Raw genomic sequence first — 23,402 nt, forward strand, 5'->3', positions numbered from 1 at the left:
GTATGTGTAAGAAAGCAGTGGTACCGAAGATTTCTTTTTCAAGGTTTATCCAGGTGGAGCCTGTCAACTTTTTGCTTCATAACTTTCAGCTTTGACAGAGAATTGGAGTTTTTGCAATATTTCCATACTTCTGAAGTGTCTACTATATGTGGAAGTGTTTTAATATTTCTTTTGCACAGAAATAAACTGAAAACTCTCATTTTTAGTCAAAGAGGTTACCCTGAAGCCTTCAGGTGCTCCGAGTTATATCACAAAACAGAATCATTTTTCTGAAATACTTGCTACGAGCACGTTTCTGTTTCAATTTCCTGATATATTTTTGATATTCATAAAGAAAAGCAATATTGGTCAGCTGACCTGTACATGGGCCTGGTAAAATATTGACCTAGTATCAGAAGGGAAATCAATTTGGAAACCAGTGCATTGACCAGATAAAAAAGAAAATAGAACTGTGACTTTTGACTCTCTCTGGGCAGCCCTGGGACAGCATAGCCTCAGGAGAGCTGAAGATGCAATAGAGCCATCCAGAACTCATCTCAAGGGTCTTCTCTTTCTACTGGACTCATTTTCATAAGCTTGATAAAACTTTTAATACTCATCTTGTGTCAAGAGGCCATGATTCTGCTTCATCAAAGGAGGAATTCCCATCTACAGAGACGACAGAAGCATAGCAAGAGCTATACAAACCCAGTTAATGCTGCTAGCTTCATTAGAGAAACTATCAGGCCTGCAGGTTCCTGACACCCGACAGTTTTCTTCCAGTTTTGAAGCAGAGCTAGATGCTTAGCAATACAAATCCACACTGCATCACTGACTTCGACAGGTTGATACCAATTTACACCAGTAAAGAGTCTTGGTCTTGTTCAGTGCTATCAGTACCAACATGAAAATACAGTGAGGAATGACAATGCAGAACCACAAGGCATAACAGACGGTCTGCTTATCTGCTAGTCAGTGCACACCTTGTAATTTATGCAGTGCAAAGCCCAGTAACAGAGCTGGGGAGCCAAGTACTTCCTGATAACCGCACCTCCTGGAATTGTGCAGTGCTGTGGCTAATAAATCTTAGTGATGGTACATGGCTAAGCCGGGGGAAAATTAAATCAGCCACTCGGGCAGCCTAACAGCAGTCTCAGCTGTGCTGATTCACCCAGAATGATGCACTCAAAGGGATTTTCACTGCCTAAACAGATGTTCCCCTCGTACAGGATGCTTTCCATTTTTATATTGTTCATGCTGGATTTGTGTGTTGCAGATCAGATCTTCAGCTGTTGTAACCAGACCTGTCTAGTCGAAGGCTGTCAGGGCAAGATGGATGCTCCCAGACCCTGTCTCCCACTTCCGTCTGCAGTGCAGGCCCCCCTCCTGCTGCAGGCTACACCAGCTGTGTGACGGCCCCACGCTGGAGGGAAGCCACAGCGATGTGCTGCATGTGGTACTGTGTCTCCAGACAGGCTTTGCTGGAAGGCATATTTCCCAAGCGGAGGGAGCATCTCCCCAGATGCCGGTCCCCATCACTGTGGAGGGTGGGATCACACAGCTGCATCCAGGTGGCCTGGGTGCTCTGCAAGTCAACATAGGCACTGTACATCTGTACATGCATTGTTGTCTAAGCATGTGCTAGTTTATTACTTTGGATCTGCAACATCCAGGTGGATCATGCCCAGACAATCCTTCATCCTGCTTAGCTCTGCAAAGAAGATATAGCCATTTTTCCCTCTTTTTTTGTTGGGTTCTTTTGTGCAACTTGGGGAGCATGAATTGATGGCATGCTGGAGCAGAAGAAAATGAAAAGGGAGGGCAACAAAAATAGTGGCCAGGTAACAGAGCTATAGCATATTGAATTTTTCATAAATCTTCAACTTTCACATTGTTACATCTCATGAGAATGGTTTTGTATTTCAAAGTTTCACACAACAGTCTGAAATTTGCCCTTCACACATGCTAAATTGGGTCATTACTGAGAGGTAGAGGGATCAGAGAAGGATTGCATAGTTTAATTATAAGGCAAGTATGTGGTGACTGTACGATGCCAAACGTGCTGAAGTGCTAATCCCTGTGTGAGACTACAGCGGTGCAATACAATAAATAGCAATCAAAAAGACAAAGTAGCAGTTCCAGATTTCTGTCAGTTTAGGAGAAATGCCTTTTAAGCCAATTGTATAGCAGTCTCTTCTTGACTTGACTGTGCTGCTTCTTGGATGTTGTGGAGCTCTCATCCATTAAACTAGAAGTCTGCTTTACGGCTTGAGGTCCACCTCACCCTTATGCAGAGCCCATGGCAGGGCTCATGGACAAATACAGCCCTGGGTTAGTTGAAATACACAAGTGCCAGGCACAAATTCTGAAAAAATATGGAAGTGCTGTTCTTAAACTCATCCATATATACTGAAAGGTGTTTGTATGTATGAAATCAAGTGGAAATCTGTATGCTTGAACTTGGAATTGAGCTGAAAGGCAAACTGAAGATTTACCCCTGCATTTCAATGTCATGTGAAGAACGATATGCTAACTATAACATATACAAGAAAGGCAGAAATCTAGATAGAAGTGAAATTATTAGTAGTATTTATTAGTGGCTATCATACAGTGTGATATGAGATACTATGTTTTTCCTTAATTTAGATGTGGGAGCTAGGAGATCTTAAGAGAAGAATAAATGGTACTCTTGACTACTAGAGCACAGGGATCACTGGCAGATGCTGACTCAGCTGGTTGACACCATAGCACTAAATACGAGTTGTTAGGGTGTCCTATACAACTGCCAGTCCAGACTTAAGGACTGATGTGCCAGCATGGCATCTGTTGTGAGATCAGGGTTTTGACTAATGAGATTAGGTGCTATGTTACTGTAAGACATGGATAAGACTACTGACACCTTTGCTTCTGCTTTGACTGTTAGCACATAGGGAAGGGAACTGTGGGGCAACTTATTGCATACAATATCGATGGACCATATCAGTGGACCCCTAATTCATTAGATACCTTTAAGGTGTTTTGGTTTCAATGAAACCCAAAACTCAAAGGAAGACTTGACCACACGGAAAGATTTTCATGCACTCTATATTGTAAGCCAAGTAAAGCCATTTATCATTTGAGATTCGCTGAAGTGTTTGTGAACTGAGCACTACTGATCCAGAACAGATTTCCTAGGGAAACCCAGACCCAAGTAGGTTTTCTCTTGTTTCTTTTTTTTATGGAAGTTATTTTGCACCAACATCCATTTTAAATAAGTGCTTGCTGCTCAACCTTTATGTAAGTAGCCATCTTCTGCAGAAAATGGGAACTTCTCCTGCTGTGCAGTGATAGCAGTCACAAAAAGGTAATGCTTGATGGTACCTGCAGTATTTATGAACAGTGAATAACAATATTTTTGAGTTTCCTTGAATCTTATCTGATGCATGGGTGGGACTTTTGGCCTTATAAAATGTTCAGGAGTAATACTAATCTTTATAAAATACAGCTTTTTCCTATGGTAGTTCTTGTAGCCTCCTTTTGTTTAAAGAAAAACCATAAAACTTATTAGTTGGAGGATAAAGTCAAAATCAGTATAGTACACTCAAGTGACTGTTCTGGAGCCCCAAAGACTCCATGTCATTACAAGAAGATACGCATTGTCTTTCTGCAGCATGCAGCAGGTATTCTTATTTAGAGTATGGTAATAAAGTTCCCTTAAAGTTATTTTTAGCCATGGATATTTAACAAGGTTCTCCTTAAATAATTTCATTCCCAAACTGTCCAATACTGACAGATGCTGACATCAGGAAGCAATGCAGTAAAGCCAGTCATCGTTTTCCGTTAGAAAGAAAGGAAAAAACCCAACAATTATAGCCACACATTCAGACGTTTTTGAACCCAGGATAGGTTACTGTCATCATCTGGTCTGACCCCCTGGATGACACATCTGCAAACTCCATTGCAGCACCTCATGAGTTTTTCTGTCTAGAATAATGGACAGCTTTTTGGCCTTTCCTTAAATACCGCATGGGATCGAGAATTTGGTTTATCATACTCAATTGCTATGCTCTAAAGAAAATGCTTGTCCCAAACTTGAAGTCTGCCCAGCTTTAACTTCTGTCTGGTGGATTTCATTATGCCTTTCACACTGGATATGACACCTATAGTTAAAATTCTCTTTCTGATACTTATAATAGTTAGTCTACCATCCAGGTATCTGTGAACTGTGATCATATTACCTCTTAAACTTCCCTGGGATAAATCAGATTAAACGTCTTTAGTCTCAGTCTGATTTCCAGACCACAGGTCATTCTTGTAGCTCTTTTCTGAACCATTTCCAAGTTCTGAGCACACTTTCTAAAGTTTGGATGCCAGAACTGCATGTGGTATTTCAGCAATATTCTCACTAGAGCTATACATTGACTATTTCAAAATCCTCTGCTTATTTATATAAGGATCAGAATTGCTCTGGAGGGTCATGTTCAGCTGATTATCTAATGTGACCATGAAGTTTTTTTCAGAGTTAATTATATCTGAACTGCTGGTTCATAGCTTAAAGGGTGACATAAAGCCTTTGTTGCAAGACACATCATTCATTTTTGGTTCTGAAAATGCAAGTAATGCAAATGACAAGAAATTAATTATTTAAACAAACTTGTTCCCCATATCACTTTTATCATCCTATATGCATTTTGTGTTTTCTCAGACTTCTGCCACAATGGTTTTGGTTTTGTCTACGGTGTTGGTATGGATGTCATTGACAGGAGTAGCTGACACCAAGAATAGAGCCCCCATAGACTCCAGATGGAACGCCTCCTTGAATGACAGTGATTCTGCTAAAATTACTTTCAGAAATGCATTCATGAGACAGCTTTTAAGCCATTTAACAGTAATGGATTGTTACATGGGAGAGAGTCAAACACCTTAAAACACCTAAATATTTTTCCTTTTTGCAGCTACTTCTGTCAGCCAAGCTGGCAATCCTCACCAGGACTGTAATCGAGTCCTGCAGGTTTAGAAATGTTGTTACTAATGACTGCTGTTTAACATCATCTCTAATTGCCAGCGGAATAGTAAGTATCAAGTTAGAACCTGAATATATCATTCTGCTTCCTTCTGAATCTGAAAGAGAAACATTTGTCAAGTACTTCTACATTTCCATTATGATTGATAATTTTACTATTCTTTACTAGCATTGGATCCATCCCATACAATCCAAGACCAATTTTTGCACCTGGAAATGATGCTTCTCTGGAACTTGTTGAGAGAATGTATCTGTTTCAACTAATATCAGCAGAAAACCTTTCTTGGTCAGTAGGGGAATTGTGGGAAAGGAGAAAATGAGTCCTACGCTGGAGATGCCTGATGTCAACTTCTCAGCTTCCTCAAATCCTCGTGGGAGACAGTCTGTGTGGGGGCCTGCATGATGGGGCTGAGGGAACAGGCATGCTTGCACATGAGTTCACATGATGATTCTAGCACACTGGCTGGATGTGTGCCCTCATATGAGTTTCCTTTCGGAGTGAAACCCCCAGAAGAGGCAGCTCCCCCAAGAACTGTCTGAGTGCTTCAGCCTTCTTCTCACTCCTGCTTCAAGTGTGAGAGCTGATGGATTTGCCAGTGGTTAGGAGGCTTCCCCGGAAGTGGGTCCCCAGGTTCAAGCCGTTGCTCTGATTTGGAGTGGTTCCCTGACCATCAAGCTATACCGGCTGTTTTGCTTTCTTCCAATGAATACTTAATTGAAGTCAGCTTCAAATCAGACAGAGAAAGAACTTGAATCTGCAGCTCCCTTTTATCTCCAGGGAACTTCGTAACCACTGGACTGCATACTCTCATTCTCTCTAGCTCAGTTCATATGTAATTATTTACATGGAGTGGAGAGGTTCCAAGGAGATGGGGGCAGATGGTGAGAGAATTAAGTAAAGGAGTGTGGGGGTGAGAAAACCTGGCTGTCCCTGGCCTTCTGGTGTGGGAGTCCAAGTTGCTGTTCCTCTCCTGTCTGAGAGCGCATGGGAGCTCGGAGCCAGGCTTTCCCCTCTGGGGGGGAATCACCGAGGTACTAGCTTATCTGCTGCTTGGCTTCCTCTCCTGTTTCTTCTCTGGGCCTTACATGTAAAGGTTTTGGAAATACAATGATTTTATTCTGATGTGTAATGAAAACAGATTTGAAAAACTTCAAAACCCCTCTTTTTCTTCCTTCTGCATTGTGAAACAAAATTCTTGTTTCATGGCCAGCCCTACGTATTGCATCTGAGAGACAGAGCTTGCAGCAGAAAGATTGATGAAGTCGAACCTGAAAAAAACTGATTATGCATTCCTTTGTCATTCATCAGCAGTCTCCTCTCCTTAATAGATGAAGACTTTTTGGACTAGCTGCTCATTCTTAGGTTGAGGTATATTCTTTCATTCATCCCCTTCAGGCGTGCTGTGGAAGCAGGGCTCCTATTAGCTCAGCCCAGTCCACTTTCCCCACCTCCATCTACTCTGCCTTGTACCAGTTCACTTACTGAAGGACAGATCAGAATATGCTGGGCAGGTTTCTTTTATGTAACACAAAGCAAATCTGGTCCTGTATCTCCGTTTGTGCACCACTTGGTTCAGACGTGGGGAAACCTGCACTTTCTATTTCAAGGTGCTAGTTTTAGGAACCTCTCTGTAGATTCACTGTGGGAGACAGCGCTGCAGAAGGTGATACAAAATGTAGAGAAGAAACAGCTTGAGGGTACCATAGCTTTTCCATTGATGGTCAGGTGTTCAGAACATATGTGCCAGGTCAGACCTGTGGTGCATACTCCCAGCTTTGATCCACTGATTTACACCAGGTCAGCCCAAAGTTAAGGCACTAGCCTGAGCTGACTGTGCTGGTGAGTGAGCACCAGCATTACAGCATTTTTTATATCAGTGTGGCATCTCTCAATGCATTAAAGCTGGATTAGGACAGTGGAGAAAGAAAGCCTATTGCCAGAAATTTGAAGTGGCAACTTTTGTGAGTCTCTCAAAGCAACTCAAACCATCCTATGCAGTGATGTAAAGTTTGAGACTTCTGAGACTTTTCACATAGGTCACACTTTCAGGTTTCACACTGCAACCATTAAGGCTGCAATAGGAACAGGCTGCAAGAGGAATAGGCTGAAAGACTATTCTTTTCATGCTGTGTATTGAAGAATAACACCAAAGATGTTCAAAGGTATTCAAAGTGTTAAGACCACTGCTCTACCTTGCCTGTAGCAAAGAATAAAAGTGTTGTGCTGGAAAATTTGACATCATACAGAGGTGTTTACCAGCAAATATCTGCAATAGGGGTTGCATCAGCTCTTTCATTTTGATCTTGTCTTTCCCTTCCCCCCCGGCTCCCTTTAGTCCTTCGCCAGACTCTCGGTACTATTCCCAAATGCATTATTCTTGCTTATCCTTGTTCTACTGAATTTACTGGTACCAGTCTATTTATACTGATTTGTCAGTACCACACGTATCTTATGAATACTTCTTTTTAAATCTATGTCAAAATGTTATTCTTCTCACAAAACATTTTTTCTTTCTTGGGCTGATAAGGGATGTAGTAATAAAACCGCTGAGTCAAACTTGGCAAGTTGAGTTAAATGGACTTTTTTGAGTCTTCAGTGAAGAAGTTGCATTCATAAGAAAAAGCCATAAGATCAGATTTCTTAACTGCAGGGCCATTTTCACTCATTGGAAGAGCTGGGTGGAGTTTTCAGTTTGCACTAGATTCCAGCCACTGAACTGAGCTCACTGTAGCACAGGGACCTGGAGCAGGGAGGTAGCCACAGATGACCTAGACAGTTAATCTTGAGGCACTGTTTTCCCTTTGCAGTTATTGCAGGGGAAAGGGCAAATCTGGCATTGCTCTCGAACGAATGCTGGTTTAATGCTCTGGGCATAGTAGATGGTGTCTTTTTGTAGCAGAAGTGATGTTACTGTGAAATCCATCTTGTCTCATATCCCAGAACATTCAGGACTGGTAGCAGAGATTGCCTTGAGACGTAGCTATTTTAGCAGCCTGGAGGAGTTGCTTTGTGAAAGCTGCCGTTATTCTAAACGTCTCCATGCACCTTCAGTATGGTGACTGAATTATGCTACCTCCATTGCAGAATGACTGGAAATCAACCAAAACTGGACAACTTGAACCTGGAGCTTGAAGATTTTGTTCCAGGGCTTTAACTTGGTCTGTTACAGACGAAGAAGTAAACGAGTAATTAAGTTTTGTGCTGGAGGCGTCCCATAGCCTGGTTTGTAGAAGCCTTCAGTGCATAAATCAAGGCTTAGCTCAAGCCTCAGGTTAGCTTTGCCATTGAGCTTTAATGCTTATAAATGCTTTTTGCAGCTTAGATGATGTCAGCCTCGATGTTTATGAAACTGTGGAAGTGCTGAATCGAAAACACTCGCATTAATAAGGAAGTGCTGGGAACCACTGGGATGGTGCCAGTGTCAGCCAGTGTTATTAAGCGAAGTTCTTTGGCATGGCTGAGCTAGTGAAGATCATACCCAATTTATCTCTTGTGGTTAGTCATTTGATTCATGGCTTCTGATTCATGGCTTTGTCTTGGACTGAAAATACCATCTTTCTTATCAACCAGCTAAGAAAAAAAGATTTTTTTACAAAGGTTTGACCATATTTTCACGCTAATCAGAGAAAGGCCACTCATACATCAGGAACATATCTTAGTAGCAGCCATTGCCTTACTGATACATTACTGTACTGCATCTCACAGTGCCTCTGACTGTGGTGAGTTTAAATAGTGAGATTTATTTCTCTGAGACCCTGCACAGATTAGTGCAGCATTGCAGCTGCTGTCTTGTACTAATAGGTACCTGCTTGAGATTGAGTGCTCACAATTCCACCTTTTTCCAGGTGGTGCTGCAGGGAGGATTTGGGATGCTGGGCAAATCATAGAATAGGTAGGGTTGGAAAGGATCTTAAAATCATCTAGTTCCAAGCCCCCTCTCATGGGCAGGGAAAATACAAAGGTTCCTTTGCTTTGGTGTTGTCTCAGGTGCTGCAGTATGGGAAAGATAAGCGTCCCATGTGCCTTTAGAGTTTCCTTATCAGAAAAACTTATGGATATGATGAAAAGTAGTGGTTTTGTTGGTGTAGCTTCATGTAAAATAAAAATGTTAAACAAATGAAATCACTGTTGTTCATCTAATCAGTGGTGGTGATTAATATGGTAGGGTTTTTTTTCTCCTTGGAATGGAGTAGTCTTTTTACTATGGGTGCTAAAAAGTAGCTGCAGTTTCTGGGTAACAGGCAGCTCACTGCCCTTTGTCTCTGCTCTCTTTTGGATGCACCTCCATCAGTCCCCACATGTGTTTTTCAGCCGTCACAAAGCTTTGTGGTAAGCTGCAATAGGAAGATATTATTACTGCTATTTCATAACACAGCTATGGTCACACATGACTCTGGGGCAGATGGAAGCTCTCTGAGGTTTTTCTATTCTGTGTTTTGAAGGTGGCTCACTCCCTACCATAACATACTCCGCATGTCTCAGACAGAAACACCCAAATGAGAAATGAGGAATATCAGTTTTATCTGCTAAGGCTGACTGAACAACCATATAAAGCAAGTCTTACTGGTTGCCACTTGGACATGTCTAGAAAGCCACTTTCACAAAAAGGCCCACAAAGGCTTACTAAAACCTCAGGGTTTTGCGGGTTTATTCCCCCATTTGTACATAGCATTGGGTTGAAGAAGCCTCAAAACACATCGGTTTTGGGCCTTCTTTATACTTAATCCAACTTCAGGTCCCTCAGGCCCCTGCCTTCTAGAAAGCCCAGGCTAAAGAGCCTGACTCACAATTGTGCTATTTCAGTTTTACACTAATGCAATTCCTCTGAAAGTAATAGCAGGACAAAATCAGGGTGAGCCATCACTCAATCCTAGAACAAACATGGCCTTCAGCAAGATGCAAATAGAAGTCAGAGGCTCCTTGATATAGCTGGAATCTGCCTCTTTGCTAATTTTTCTCCTAGGAAGTCCCTAGGCAAATAAACTGTGTGGCAGACATAGAGGAAAGGGTATAAACTTTCATTGTTATGACTTTTAAGCAGAGATTTGTTTGGAAAAAGGGAGAGCCCAGTGTTTTTGGGAGAACAAAAGAGAGGGTTTTGTGAAGTGGTATTTGCCACAATTACAGGGGGAGACTTTTTGAGGTTGGATTCAGCTGTTGTGTAGATGGGTGCAAGTACAGGCTAACCCTGCTGGTTACAGCAGAGACATGCCAGATTTGCATCAACCTATGTGAGTGTGCAGTTTCACATTCAGCCTTTTTATTCCTGATCATGGCAAGCTGTTTTTTCTCTTCTTTCGTCTTTCTCTCTCTAACATTTATGATGAACAATTGTCTGCTTCTTGTAATTGGAAGGGCGTTACAAGCCATGAATATCATTGTTGCGGTAAACCAATTCCTCTTCAACTCTGTTATGTCCTTGCTTTGTAAGAACAGAATAAGCTCTGTCTGACATCCAAAAATAGGATAACATCAAGTTTGTTCATCTGTCCAGCTGAGCTTCTGCAGGGTCTATCTTGTCAGATGCATTTAACCTGGCCTGGCACCAGAAACATTATCTCTGTTCCCGGAATGCCCTGAGATGTAACTGGATGTCAAATCCCAATACATTACCCAGACTCAGGAGGACTACTGCAGTTTGCCACAAGCTTGCATTTTCCACTCACTTTAAAAATTAAAAGGTAGTATTTTGCTTTATGAAACTTCTCACACCACTTATAATAATACAAATAGAAGATACTTCTGTCCTAAGCCTTTTAAATACATCAATTTACACTGCCTTTTTCTTCAAGCAACTGCAAATCACCTTCTGTGTGATTTAGCTAAGCAAATCTTACTGAGTTAGGGACTGTTTCTCTGTTTCTGCAGTCAAACCCATTCAAATGTCCTTGTGCTCCTAAAGGGGATGGCATTACACAGCTCCTTAAAAAGTCATGCAGGCATGGTACCTGAATGCAAAGTATTGACCTCTGTGGTGGATTGGTGGTAAGAGGCAGCTTGGTGCTCTGTGGGAAAGGAAGCTTCAGGCCGTATGTTGGGTACTCAGGTCGCATGGGGTAAAGCCCCTGTTCTTTTGAGTCATGAGTACCTGTTCATCCCTGACATTGAAGTTGCTGTCTTTACATCAAAATGTGAGGCTTGCTTTCCTTGCCTATCTTCTAAAGACACTTTAGAAGCAATTTTGGGCCATTCGTGACATTCATGGATCACAGCACAAATAGTTGTAGTGTTAAGCTAGTATTTTGGCTCCCCAAAGAAACAAGTGATGGGGATACATCTCCCTGCAGAAAGCTGGTCAAGACTTACAGATCGTTCAAGTCAAATTAAATGACACTAAGGCTTTATTTTGGTTCTTGGCAGGACTTACCTCATTTCCCTGATTCATGGAAGGGGTATATGAGCAAGGAAATAAGGCTGACATAAGTGGCAAATATGTCCCTGGGTCCCTGTCAGTGTTAACTGTGTTGCCCACACTTGAGTTTTTCCTTTCCATCTCATCCATCTTGAGTGCCAACTTAGGCCACACAGTGAGGTGTCCCCTCCCTTTCATTACATGGCCTTTCATTACACCTCTGGGGCTCACTCTCTCTGTATAAATCCTAGAAGAACTGAATCATGCTATTGATTCTTGCCCCATAGAGCATGGGAGAGTGTATCTATTGGTGCTGGGCACACAATGGTAAGACATGAAAGGACTGTCAGCATGGGAATGGTGCTTGCCTACAAGTACCCTCTAACAAGGGAATATTGTACGCTGACGAGTGGTCCTTAAACAAGTGGGACCCTGAACCAGTCAGCCACAGCTAAAACACCACTGGTCATAACTTACAGGATTTAACGTATAGCACTTAATTTAATGGCATGTGCTAATTGTTAGTCATGTTGATTTTTCCATGAAGGCAAGATCTCAGTGATGCTCTAAAAAAGAAAGGTAAATAAAAGCAGAGCGTAAAGCCCAGTGCAGCAAGATTAATTCTGCAGAATAGAGGCTTGCTCTTTCATTGCACAAGTTGAGGTCTCTAAAATAAACAGAACAACCAATTTAAAGCATATGCATGGAACAACAATCAGGTTTCATCTCTGGTTTTAATCTTTTTAATCTGCAGCATTTGGTACTCAGAGCTCAAAGGAACTGTAGACTGAATCAGGAGTTTGCTGTAACTTAGGAGCTTGGAGGAAGCAGATTTGTGGCTGTACAACAGGGAGAGATGAAACAGCCCTGTTCAGATAACCAAATTATAATAAAATATGCAAGTGTTGGAAGCTGGAGACAAATGAACACCCAGAGCTTCTGCCTGTAAGTTGTTATCGGCTACAGCTTGGGAACAACAGACTTAAGCAGTAAATGGCCAACTCAAGCACTGCTCCTCGTAATAAAACAATAAACTCACGGGTTTTATTGGCAGTTGCTATCCTGTGTGCCACAAAAAATGAAATGTGGAGTGAATCAAAACTATGTGAAAACAGAGCTTATGAATGAGGAGTAGCATGATCCCACTTTTACTTCCCTTGGTGACTTTTGGGACGGACTTCTTCTTAACAAGGCAGCAAACACAAAAAACACCCTCAGGAAAGCCACATGTATCTGATTTACCATTTCCCTGCTCGTTGTGTCATCATTTACCTCAGAGTCTTTGCATCACTGTGTACGACTACCCAGAGCTTCTGATCTCGTGAGGCTGAAGTCATTCTTCAAACAACAGTCTGCTTTTAAGGAGTTGGTGGAGGGGAAGATGATGCTGGGCAGGACAACTAAGCTAAGACAAAGAAATGTCTCTCAGACAGAGGAGCTAATGCTGGGAAGTCCCTGGGGACCAGTCTTGTGACATGGTTATACCATTGCAGCCAGATTTTCAAAGCAGTGAGTACAGTGTCTCTTGCCAACCTGGCTCAGGCAAACCATGCAAAGCAGGGGTGTTTATCTGCATGTGTTTGCACAGGGTTACCAGGACACTTGCTGAGAGCAGAAATATACCCCAAAATGGTGCTGGAGGAAAATTTCACAAACTTACTGGAACCTCAGTGTGGTCAGCTTTCTTTCCCTTTCATGTAGTTTGAAGGGATAATTAAGGTATATTAACACTGAGGTCTTTGAGCCCCAGAAGCTTTATCTTTAAGAGCGCATCATCCTTGGTGCACTGCAGAAGGTCTGGCACCCCACTGCTCAGTGTCCAGGTGACTACCTTCACTGTGATGGCAAGAGTGTTTTGGGAAGAGAGGAGACCACAGATCAGGTTGTGCCCATAGCTGCCACCCTTGGCTGCAGTGTCCATATGGATTTGGAAAGGCAGGTTATTTTACCCTTCTCTCCTTTGGTACGTGTCACTGATACATGGAGACAGGGGGTGATAGGAAAGAGAGAAGCAGTGTTGGGGTTGAAGGGATGCAGCTCAGGGGATCGCACTGAATGCAGTGATAAGGAGTGGAGTGCATTAGGGTAGAGTCTAATCTATTACTTAGCAAATGTAATTTCTCTCATTTTGCTGTTTTCTTTGTTTCTGCTTCTTTCTTTGTCTTTTTTTTTCCTGTGTGAGTGATTAATCTTTAAGTGATTTATCTTTAAGTGCTCCTATAAGTAGATATTAAGTAGCAGTAAAAATATGAAGGCGTCTATGACGCCGTGCCTGATGAGCCACCCCTATCCTGTAGTAAAGACGTCTACCTTGTCATGTTCATTGAAGGCTCATATCCTAATCCAAGATGTGGTTTACTGATCTTCTTTTTCTCCCTGGATTTACAGCTCCGGACTGTGAGATCACAGGACAGCCTGGTATTTCTTATCATTTCCAAATGTGCAGAGTGACTCCCTCCTCCTTTTGCAACTCACATATGTGTAATTCATTTATCTTCACAGATTTATCCTCCCATTCTGATCTCCAGCCCTTGTTAAAACAACTGTCCTCCTCCCCCTTCTCTACTGCTTATGCGTAGTTTCAGCATGCTTTTGTCTATTTCCGTATAAAAACACTCACAAAACAGCACCAGAAATTATGAAACTGCTTAAGCCTCCAAACAAAAAAATCTGAAACTATTCAAATTCACAAATAGCACCTATTTAAACAATTTTTGCAACTCTTGCTTCCTCTGGTAGCAATTCCTCTGGAATTAAAAGGAATTTAATTCCAAAAGGATAAATATGACAGCAGATATTTACAGAAGAACTGGATTTTTTTACTTTTTATGAGAAGAAAATTCTCTCCACAGCCTTCCAAATGGGATCTAAACGACCGGTCTTACAAAAGATTAAAACCCAATCTATCAGTTCAGCACAGAAAAAATATAACCCCAAGCATTCTTGTAGTAACAAAACATTACTGACAAACACAGCAGAGACTGCAGTGCCATTTTTCTACCCCATATTTCTGCTCTTTCTCATTAAAATCTTTGTGCAGCACAAAGAGATACAGTGTTTTATGAAACAGGTGAATAAATTCTGCATAATACTTGGATTAAATGCATGAACTAAGAAAATACATATGCTTTGCTTATAGAAAAGGAACTTAACCCTTAAGAAGCATCAAAGAAATTTGGAAATGTGGGATGATGGGCAAATTTTCCCACCCAGAGCTTGGATGTTGCAACCCTGTCCCTGTACTCTCCCTTTGAAATGGGAGAAAATATTTGAGGGCATGGCAGGAGAAAAACAGTAATGTGGATGTTTGCTTATTTTTGTGGACATGATGACAGCCTTGGCAAGTGATAGGAGCTTTACCCTGGGTCCTGCTGAGAAATACCAGTAATGCAGGACTACAGTATTGGGATGCTACATGAACTCAGGTATCCTCTTTAGAAACAATGCAACTAGGGACAAGTCTGTTTTGCTGGTTAGGTAAGATAGTCACTACATTTTCCAAATCAATGGGCTACAAAAAGCAGTTTGCATCTTTCCATAGATGCAGTAGGCTGCTGGGCTTCTCCCAGCTTCCTAAGAGAAAACCGACTGGCAGGGTGGATGCCACAAGTCAAGGGAAACGACCTTGAATGGGGAAAGCAAAGCTTTGGTCCTTGCCTAACAAAGAAAAGTGAGGCAGTTGGCACAAGTTGGGCTGATTGTGCAATCTAGGCTTGTGGGTTTGAAGAGAAGTGTAGTACTCCTCCTCAGTGTTCCAGGTCCTCAGTCTAGGTGTTTAGGGGCCCGGGTCTTTGGGCAGTGTAGTGCACGCTCACCACCTACCAAAAATACAGCCACAGAGAGTTATGACTCCAGCAATACCTCCCTTATGCATCAAGATTGATGGGACCAACCTGGGACAGCTGCAGCTTCAGAGTAAAGGCACTGCGCTCCTAGGACAGGCTCTCCTGTGCTCCCTGTTTTGCTGCAGTTTCATTTGCAGTTGATGCTTTCCAATATATCCAGCCCAAGTTTACAGTGTAGGTGGGGAAAGACTTATTAAAGGAATGATGCACAAATAAAGGAGAACTAAATTAAGATGTGAGGTTTTTGTTCTAAAATAGCAATTTATCAGCATCTAACATAATAAAGTATTTTTATTTACTTCTCTCAGATATGTATCTCTATGCTTTTGAATATTTGGACTGGTTCTGAACTTCCTCTGATCAATACACTACAGCTTCTACAGAGACTAGCAACTGGCATGAACATTCTTTAAAAAGATAAACTTCACTTTTCAAGCCTTTCATGAACTCAATTAATTTTAATTCTGATTGAACAGTATTCCAGTCTTCAGTTTTCAAAACTGGACTAGCTATGATGTTTCCATGCGTAACTCAGTTTGCTGCTTCTTTTCCTTCTCTAGGAGCTGAAGTATAGACTGGTAAGGATAATGAGAAAATACAGAAGGAGAGTTTTATTTAGACAGTTTTTCTATCAGGAGGGAAATAAATGGGGAAAATACCCAGTAAAAATATGAAAATTTAGAATGAAATTGTGAGCATGATGATAAAAGGAAGTTGTTCAAGAGAAATTAAAATACACTGTTATCTCTGGTGATTTTGACCACTTGCAAAGTCTTTAGGCACCTATAAAGTGTTGGCTTGTCATTAACCTGATATGCTTTTGACAGTCAGAGGAGTGTCTTCATTGTAAAGGCATTTGACTGTCTTACACTGAGGCCAATCCTGTCTGTACCCATGACATCATTCCAAATGTTTTAGTGGTTACCAACTGTTCTGCCAGACAGTAAAAGAAGCTGATCAAAGCTTAGGTCAAGAGATATGTTGATGATATATGTTTTTGAAGTGCTTCCTCCTAACCAAGCCCTGCATTCTCCTCCAGAAACAACACAGGCGTATGCTGCACAGGTCTGCAAAGGGAAATGGCTTCAGATTGTATTTCATTTCTTTTCCCAGGGAACCAGCTTGCTCTGAATGTAAATTTGTCCCAAGCACTAGAAGAACAAAGTGCTAAATATTGCATCATGATACAGAGTTTTTGCTACACAGAGGGAGCAGAGGGCCTGGGCATTCTGTGCATTCCTTGTTTGCAGTCAGGTCAGCTTAAAAAGATAAAGTGCAATCTGCTGCTTGCCATCCGTCATGAGAAATGAAGCCTGATAATTTTAGAGTAATGTTTAGCTTGTCATTCTTGGGCCATTACACTGAATTAGTAGTGCTAGAAGAAGGGATTTATTTCCTTCTCTCTCTCTTACTGTAACAAGTCTCAGATTAATAATGCTGCAGGCTTCAAAGTCCGTTTTGTTCATAGCTGCTGGCTGGGGAACAGGCAAAAACAAAGACCAGATTTGCAATGAACTGGGCACTGAATCCCTTCAAAACGTGTCTTTTGGCACCATGACGGAGAGCTATTAACAACATTCCTGGATGACTGCAGGAAAATAACAAGTTTTTATAAACGGCTATAACATCTTGGATTAGCTACCTGACAAATAGGTGTTCTCAGTTTATTTAGGGCCCAGTTCTTCTTTCTGCTAAGGCCTTTTTCCAGTGCTGCTTTATAGGAGTGTAAAAAGGAATCGGGCCCCAGTTTAAACAGGAATCAGGCCTTAGGGATGCAGCCACCAGAACAGTCTCGGCACACAGGACAGCGTGGATCAACCATGCCCAGAAATGAATGGGAACCAGCAGCTGCAATATTACATTGCATCTGCAACTATAGTACATTAAAAAAAATAACCCAAAAGTGAAAAACTACTAGCTAATGTTGGGGACTCCAGCAACAAGTCTGATTTAGAATCGTAGAATAGTCAGAGATGGAAAGGTTCTTAAGATCATCTAGTTCTAACCCCCCTGCCATGGGCAGGGACACCTCACACTAGACCATGTCACCCAAGGCTCCTTCCAGCCTCATCTTGAGCACTGCCAGGGATGGAGCATTTACCACTTCTTTGGGCAGCAGCTTCCAGTGCCTCACTACCCTCACAGTAAAGAACTTCTTCCTTATGTGTGACCTGAACTTCCCCTTTTTAAGTTTGAACCCATTACCCCTTGTGTCAGAGTAACAAATCTCTCTTAGGTGTGTATATCCAAAGTATATGAGTATATGCTGTGTTAAGCTCACCACCTCACCACTTGCTTATGACTGATCTTATTCAAAGGATCACTGTCTGCTTTTCCCAGGTAGCTCAGGCAGAATTTTGACAATTACCCTAGAGGTTTCATTTTCAAACTTGCATGAGTTCTTGTAGTTTTTGAAGCATCCTTCCTTGTGCCTAAATATAGGGAAGTGTGTTGCAATGTCAAAACCCTTCTGCTGAATTTTTTTCTGTGACTCATCCAGGGTGCTGTTTAGGTTACTACATTCATTGCAAATGCCTGCTACATAGAGAAATGAGAGTGAGAACAGCTTAGACCAATGCAGAGGTTTAAGCTGTGGAGAACATCAGCTAGCATACTGCTGGTGTGTTAGGTGTCGACTGTGGGAGGCATCATTCCCTACTAATATGGTAGTGAACGCTTGTGGTGGGCATGTTGACAGTAGTTGTCTGACTATACAGATACTGAGAGCAAGCAAGAGAAATGTGGAGGGAATGGGTTGTCTCAGAAATTAAAGCTTTCTTTTTGCATTTTGATGCACCCGGGGAGTTCAAAGCCCCCAGGGAGAAGCAAGGAAGAAGATGGAGCAATATCATCCTCCCTTTTTCTCTAATTCCTGAAGGGCTCTATCCACGTAGAGTCACCACCAGCAACCTTCTCGTTAGAGGAAGAACTGAATTTTTGCGTGCTGTCTGCTTGCATGAAGAGGAGCAACTTATACCAAAGAGCAAGCACATGCACATGTGGTCCAAGGACCCAGGTTTCTTTAGAAGAAGACATAGAGCAGACCAGGGTAGTCAGGAGAATTAGGACACAGTTCAGAGGGAAAGTTTTGGCATCTCTTATAGATGAGTGACAACACAGTAAGTGGGAAGAGGACAGGAAGGTCACTCAGTGGTCAATCTTCTAAAGATGGACATGCCAGAAGCACAGACCCAGGCAGAACACACTGGCTGCACCCTTAAAAGGTCTCTGCTGCAAGAATTCTTAGTGGGGGGTAAGAAATTTCTTGCCTCGTCTTACTGGAAGAGGTGGGAAGCAAGGACATTTGTGGGAGTAAAATGCACTGCCTTGATCTGATCATTCCCTAACGTCACTCGCGGGTCCTGTCTAATCCTTCTCTCTGGCAATGTTGCTGTCCATCTGTGTTTATCTCTACTCTGAGTGTCCCACCGGCTTTTAAATTTGTGGATGTGCTCCAGATTTGGTGATGAATTTATACTTTATGATATTTATATCTCCACCCTTCCTTGACTGTTGCACAAGATTTCATGCTGGAATTTCTAACCACAGGTTTTTAAAGGGATCTCGTTCATTTAGGGAAAAAAAAATGAACATTTTCTTCCTACAAAAAATGTAGAAAAGGATAAAGCTAAGGAGGACGCAGTTAACTTTTAACTGTGTCCTAGGGAGTTTGAATCTCATCAAGTTGTGAGATCTGTGAAGTATGGTAGGATAAAAAAATATCCCCTAGAAAATAAGCTGTTGCAATTGGCAAAAGAAGTAGGGAACAAAACCCAGAGGGACCTGATCCTGAATGGGGGAAAGCAAAGCTTTGGCAAACAAAAATGCTGCTGATTGCATAGTCGGTAGCAGAAGAGAAGAGAACAGGAATGGAGACTCTGTTTTCCAGATGAGGTATGTCACATGTGCAAGGAGAGCCTCTCCTCTGACCCCATCTGCCCTGGCAGGGGACAAGCAGTCCTAAACAATTTGTGCTGCTGCCACATGTCCCTTGGCAGCTTCCCCAGAGATACAGGGTTTGTGGGGCTGCCCAAAAAGACAGTATCTCCCTTCTCTGCAGCTCCCACTGCACCCTCTGTGCTCCAAGTCCTTTAGTATTATCCTGCATCCCTGCAGTACCAGCAGTACATCCTTCCCCTCACCATCCACCCTGGGGCTGCCTTCCCCTCTCTCCTCTCTAGGTAGTCAGGAGAATGAGATTCTTCCTGCAGGACCAGAGGGATTGTGGTGGGATATTGAAATTAAAATTTTGCCCTGGCTTTCTTACATAGCATAGGATCAACAGGGACTTCTTAAACACCATGCCAAGAAGTCCAGCTATACTGGAGATAGGCTGAGGAAAAGTTGACTATGTCTGTACCAGGAGGTAGTGTGGCCCAGGAGCAGCAGTGCTTGGTGCCAAGGACCTGATGGGTCTTCACTGCAGATGAGCTAGTTTGGCCTTGTGATGGCTGACAGCTGAAATGCAGGAAGTCAGTCCTCTGGAAGAGCATGTGTAGTTCAAAAGTAGACTAAATATAATGAATGATGTTCTTTATATGCTTGCAAAAATGCAATTACTGAGTTGGGCATTTAGTATAATGATTTTACTAGACCAGAAATACATACTTACTGAAGCTGTCTGTAATATATCCTCAAAACTCTCCAAAACTTTATTCTTGGGTTTGCTTTTGTATAATCATTTCTTGCACTGAAGATAGATTTAAGAGATCAAACTGTGACTAACAGTTATAAACTTCCGACTGAATATTTTTATTCTTAGCCTGTCACAGACCTCTATTTTTAGTCAGCTGGAATGGTGGCAGGCTTTATTAGCATCAATCATTTCTGGTGTTGGTGATGCATTTTCAGAATCTTATACAAGAGAAAGAATTGCCAAATATTTTACTTATTTTATCCAAAACATCTAGTGAGGCTGACCTTTTATTTTAAACTTTTATTATGTGTGAAATTACCAGGGCCAAGAAGACCACCAGAAACCGTGACGTAGAATATTAGAGAGATCAGACTGTTAAACATGAACAATTAAGTGTTGGGGATTTTTAACAGAGTTGAGCAAGTTGCACAACAGTTGCCATCCCTAAAGGGACTGAGCGCACTAATCTAGTAATGAAATTAATAAAGTTTAAAGTTATCCATCAGTATTTTTGAGGATCAGACCTTGTATCTCTCTGCTTTAGTTTCTTTGACGTTAATTGCACTTGCATTAAACCTTGGGGTTTCATGCACTTGACTTCATCCTAGGAGCGCTACAGGAATTAATCTGGCACTAAAAACACCTGAATGCTTTTCTGGGAACAGTGTGTGACCAGGAGCAAAACAAGCAGCTGCACGTGGCATCAGCTTTCCTATATACAAGTGTGGCTGGTGATTACTCACTTTTGTGTAGTATATGGTGCTTTACAGCTGGTAAGCACTGCAAGAAATACATTTTTGTTGTATCTATAAAAGCAGAAAGACAAAAATGGCTGCATAAGTGAACCAGAACATCCAGAATTAACAAGAGTTTAGGTCTCCATCTTTAAACATATGATTTAGTTGGATCTAATTCCTGTATCCAGCTGGATCAGAATGTATTCCCTCTATAAGGCTCCATGTGGATTTAAACTTTGGTATAATCATATCATTTTTGAACGTATGAGGGTCTGACCCAGTGAATAAAGAAGTTGGTTGAAAACTCCCATTGAATCATAAGAAATCTTGAACAGATGGTAAGATTTGCAGTGGGAAAAGAATGACTAATTGACATACATGTCAGGTAATCTGCTACTTACTAGAAAAATAACATAATTAAAGGAGGAAAAGGGAGAGCACGAGTGTGAACATGTGGACATGAGTCTGCACATGATATCAGAGTGTTTGCAGCTTGCCTGTCATTTTTCATATGATTTCTTAAGCAGGATAATTATACTTAGTGAACTAGGTGCAATGAAAAGATTATGCAAAACACAACAAGCAAATATTTTAGCTTAAGTTAAAAACTCCTTTTGCTTGATCTCATTTTGCTCTCAGAATGGAAAGGTGCTTGAGGGCACAGCTGTCAATAGTAAAATCATTTCTGATAAAATGGACTCTTTTCCTCTGACCACTGTGTATTTCAAGGCCACTAAAAATCCTTCCCACTCACTTTTGGCTATAAGAATTTAAGAGCTATTTAATTTTTTCCCCTTATGGGTATTTTATTCTGCTGGAACCTCAACAATTCGCTCGTTTCATCTGCAAAGACACAATGTGATTGTCCTGTACACTTTTTTATGGCCTGTTGCAGGTGCAAAACATTTCCACAGTAACTTGGGAGAATATCTTTATTACAAAGCAAGATTAAGTTATTCAGGGAACTCCCGTAAAAATATTAGTGGCTAAGTCAAAATCACTTGAAAAAATACACGAATATGAGTAGGAGCCTATTCTGCAACCACAACTTCAAGAATAAATTTGACATAACTGATGCCATGTGGCAATACTTACTAAGGCAGAAGGTACTTGAGACACCCTACTATTTCAGGGAACGACATCCTTGAAGAGAAACCCAGCTGCCCTTTCCAAAGAGCCCCCTCCTCACTCCACTGAGTTGATGGGTTAATTGTGGTCAAGCATCTTGCACTGACCCCCCACGCTGTTGTTTCCATTTAAATGTACAGCCAGTTCTTTGTATCAACTGCATTTCTGCAAAGTGCTGTGCTGGGAATGGCAGAAATGAAAAGCCAGCAAAACATGAGAAGGAGGTAGGCTGTTGAAAAGTGGAGGTTAATGTTAAAGTAACTTTTTATGACTGCCATTCCTTCATGCTTTAAGAGAAATATGAAGAAGTAGCAGTAAAATGGGAAGAATCAACAGCAACACATAGGTGCATGTCAGCAATATGGGTAATTGTCATCTATACATCAGATGCTTAAAATACCAAAAGAGACAACACAGAAAACAATGCAGAGGGATCACTGCTGATCAGGACTGTGGCTTCTTCACAGTTCACTGACACTGAAAGACGCAGCACAAACACTGAGGAAAACGTTCTCTGCTAGAATCGCAGTTTCTGTTTTACAGCCCTGGGTTTCTGGGATGCAAAACAGGCACAAAAATCCTACTAGCAATTCAAATCATGTATCAGAAGTCATCACAGCATCAATACCAAAAATAATATGAGCTGGTCTGCTTGGAATTTAGGTGAAACAGTTTTAATTCCAAAAGCACTGATTTTTAACAGTTGTGTCATAGCTCTTTCATCAGGCAGGTGCATCCCACAAAGCAGGACACACAACCCTGGGCAACCTCTGACATGTCTCCAAGGCATGATATGGGGACACAGAAGGTACTGGCTCATGTCCCAGCTGCAATATAGATGGGTTTATGTGGGGCTGCACCCTGTTCTGAAGCAAGGCCAGTTAGTAATTATATAGCATTAAGCTGTGGAAATAGGTAGCTCAGGGCTCTTTGCCTCAGTACTCCCCTGCTGGGTGTAGACATGACTTAAGTCACAGCACAGTGCTGAAATGGTGCTGACTCCCAGGTGGCTTTCTTAAATTTATCCTCAAAATCATGATGGGTGTGTGGTGGGGTGTTTCTCCTTCAGTTTATTTAGTTTTCCATTGAAATACATTGCTTGAGGTCCTTTAGCTCATCACATCCCATCCTTGTCCAACACATGGCTCATGAGGCTTCCCGTCTAGGAAGAAGAAAGAGCTTTTCTGATTTAAAGGTGTCCTAATGTGTACACACATAGGTAGGTTAGCCATTACAGTAGCAACTCCCAGAAGGAGCAAGGCCACACAGACAGGAGAGGAGGAACAAGGCATCTTGTTCCCAGCTCCCTCTTTTCAGTGTTGGAGAAGGAACCAGCTCATTCTGCTGCAAACCACCCTCACATAAAACATGACCCAGTCTCAACTTTTGCTCTGGGCCTCCGCACTCATTCCATCCCTCTATTTGTTTCCCCATTTTTGTTTTCATTCTCTCCAATTTCCCCTTTCCAGCTGCACGACCAACCCAAGAAGGTCTGGCAGCTGGCTGGGAGCAGCAGTGCTCATCCCCAGTGCTGTGATAAGCTGTTCTGCGGGGCTGCGGAGGGTCCCGTCCCAGGCCTCCAAAAGGCTGGGCTGTGGGCTTGGTTGTTGATATCTGTTCCTTTTCCAAAGTGATAGCTGTGGGAGCGGCCTTTGGCTGTCAAGTCCCTTGTTACCACTTGCAGTTTTGCATGGTACTCCCACACATATAAGCTGACGTACC

The 23,402-nt window shown here is 42.0% G+C and overlaps 1 long non-coding RNA gene across 1 annotated transcript in view; it reads left to right on the forward strand.

The window, feature by feature from the left end:
- Positions 1 to 18,297: 18,297 nt before the first annotated feature.
- Positions 18,298 to 23,402, forward strand: part of LOC133275876 (uncharacterized) — a 39,676-nt gene continuing 34,571 nt past the window's right edge. The window contains exon 1 of the long non-coding RNA XR_009745716.1: positions 18,298 to 18,432. This is a non-coding gene — a long non-coding RNA (uncharacterized LOC133275876). The remainder of the gene's footprint in view (positions 18,433 to 23,402) is intronic.

This window comes from Pezoporus flaviventris, unplaced genomic scaffold, assembly GCF_033815535.1.
Source record: "Pezoporus flaviventris isolate CSIRO_AGI_PZ_B2104156 unplaced genomic scaffold, CSIRO_AGI_Pfla_v1 ptg000002l, whole genome shotgun sequence".
Lineage (NCBI taxonomy): Eukaryota > Metazoa > Chordata > Aves > Psittaciformes > Psittacidae > Pezoporus > Pezoporus flaviventris.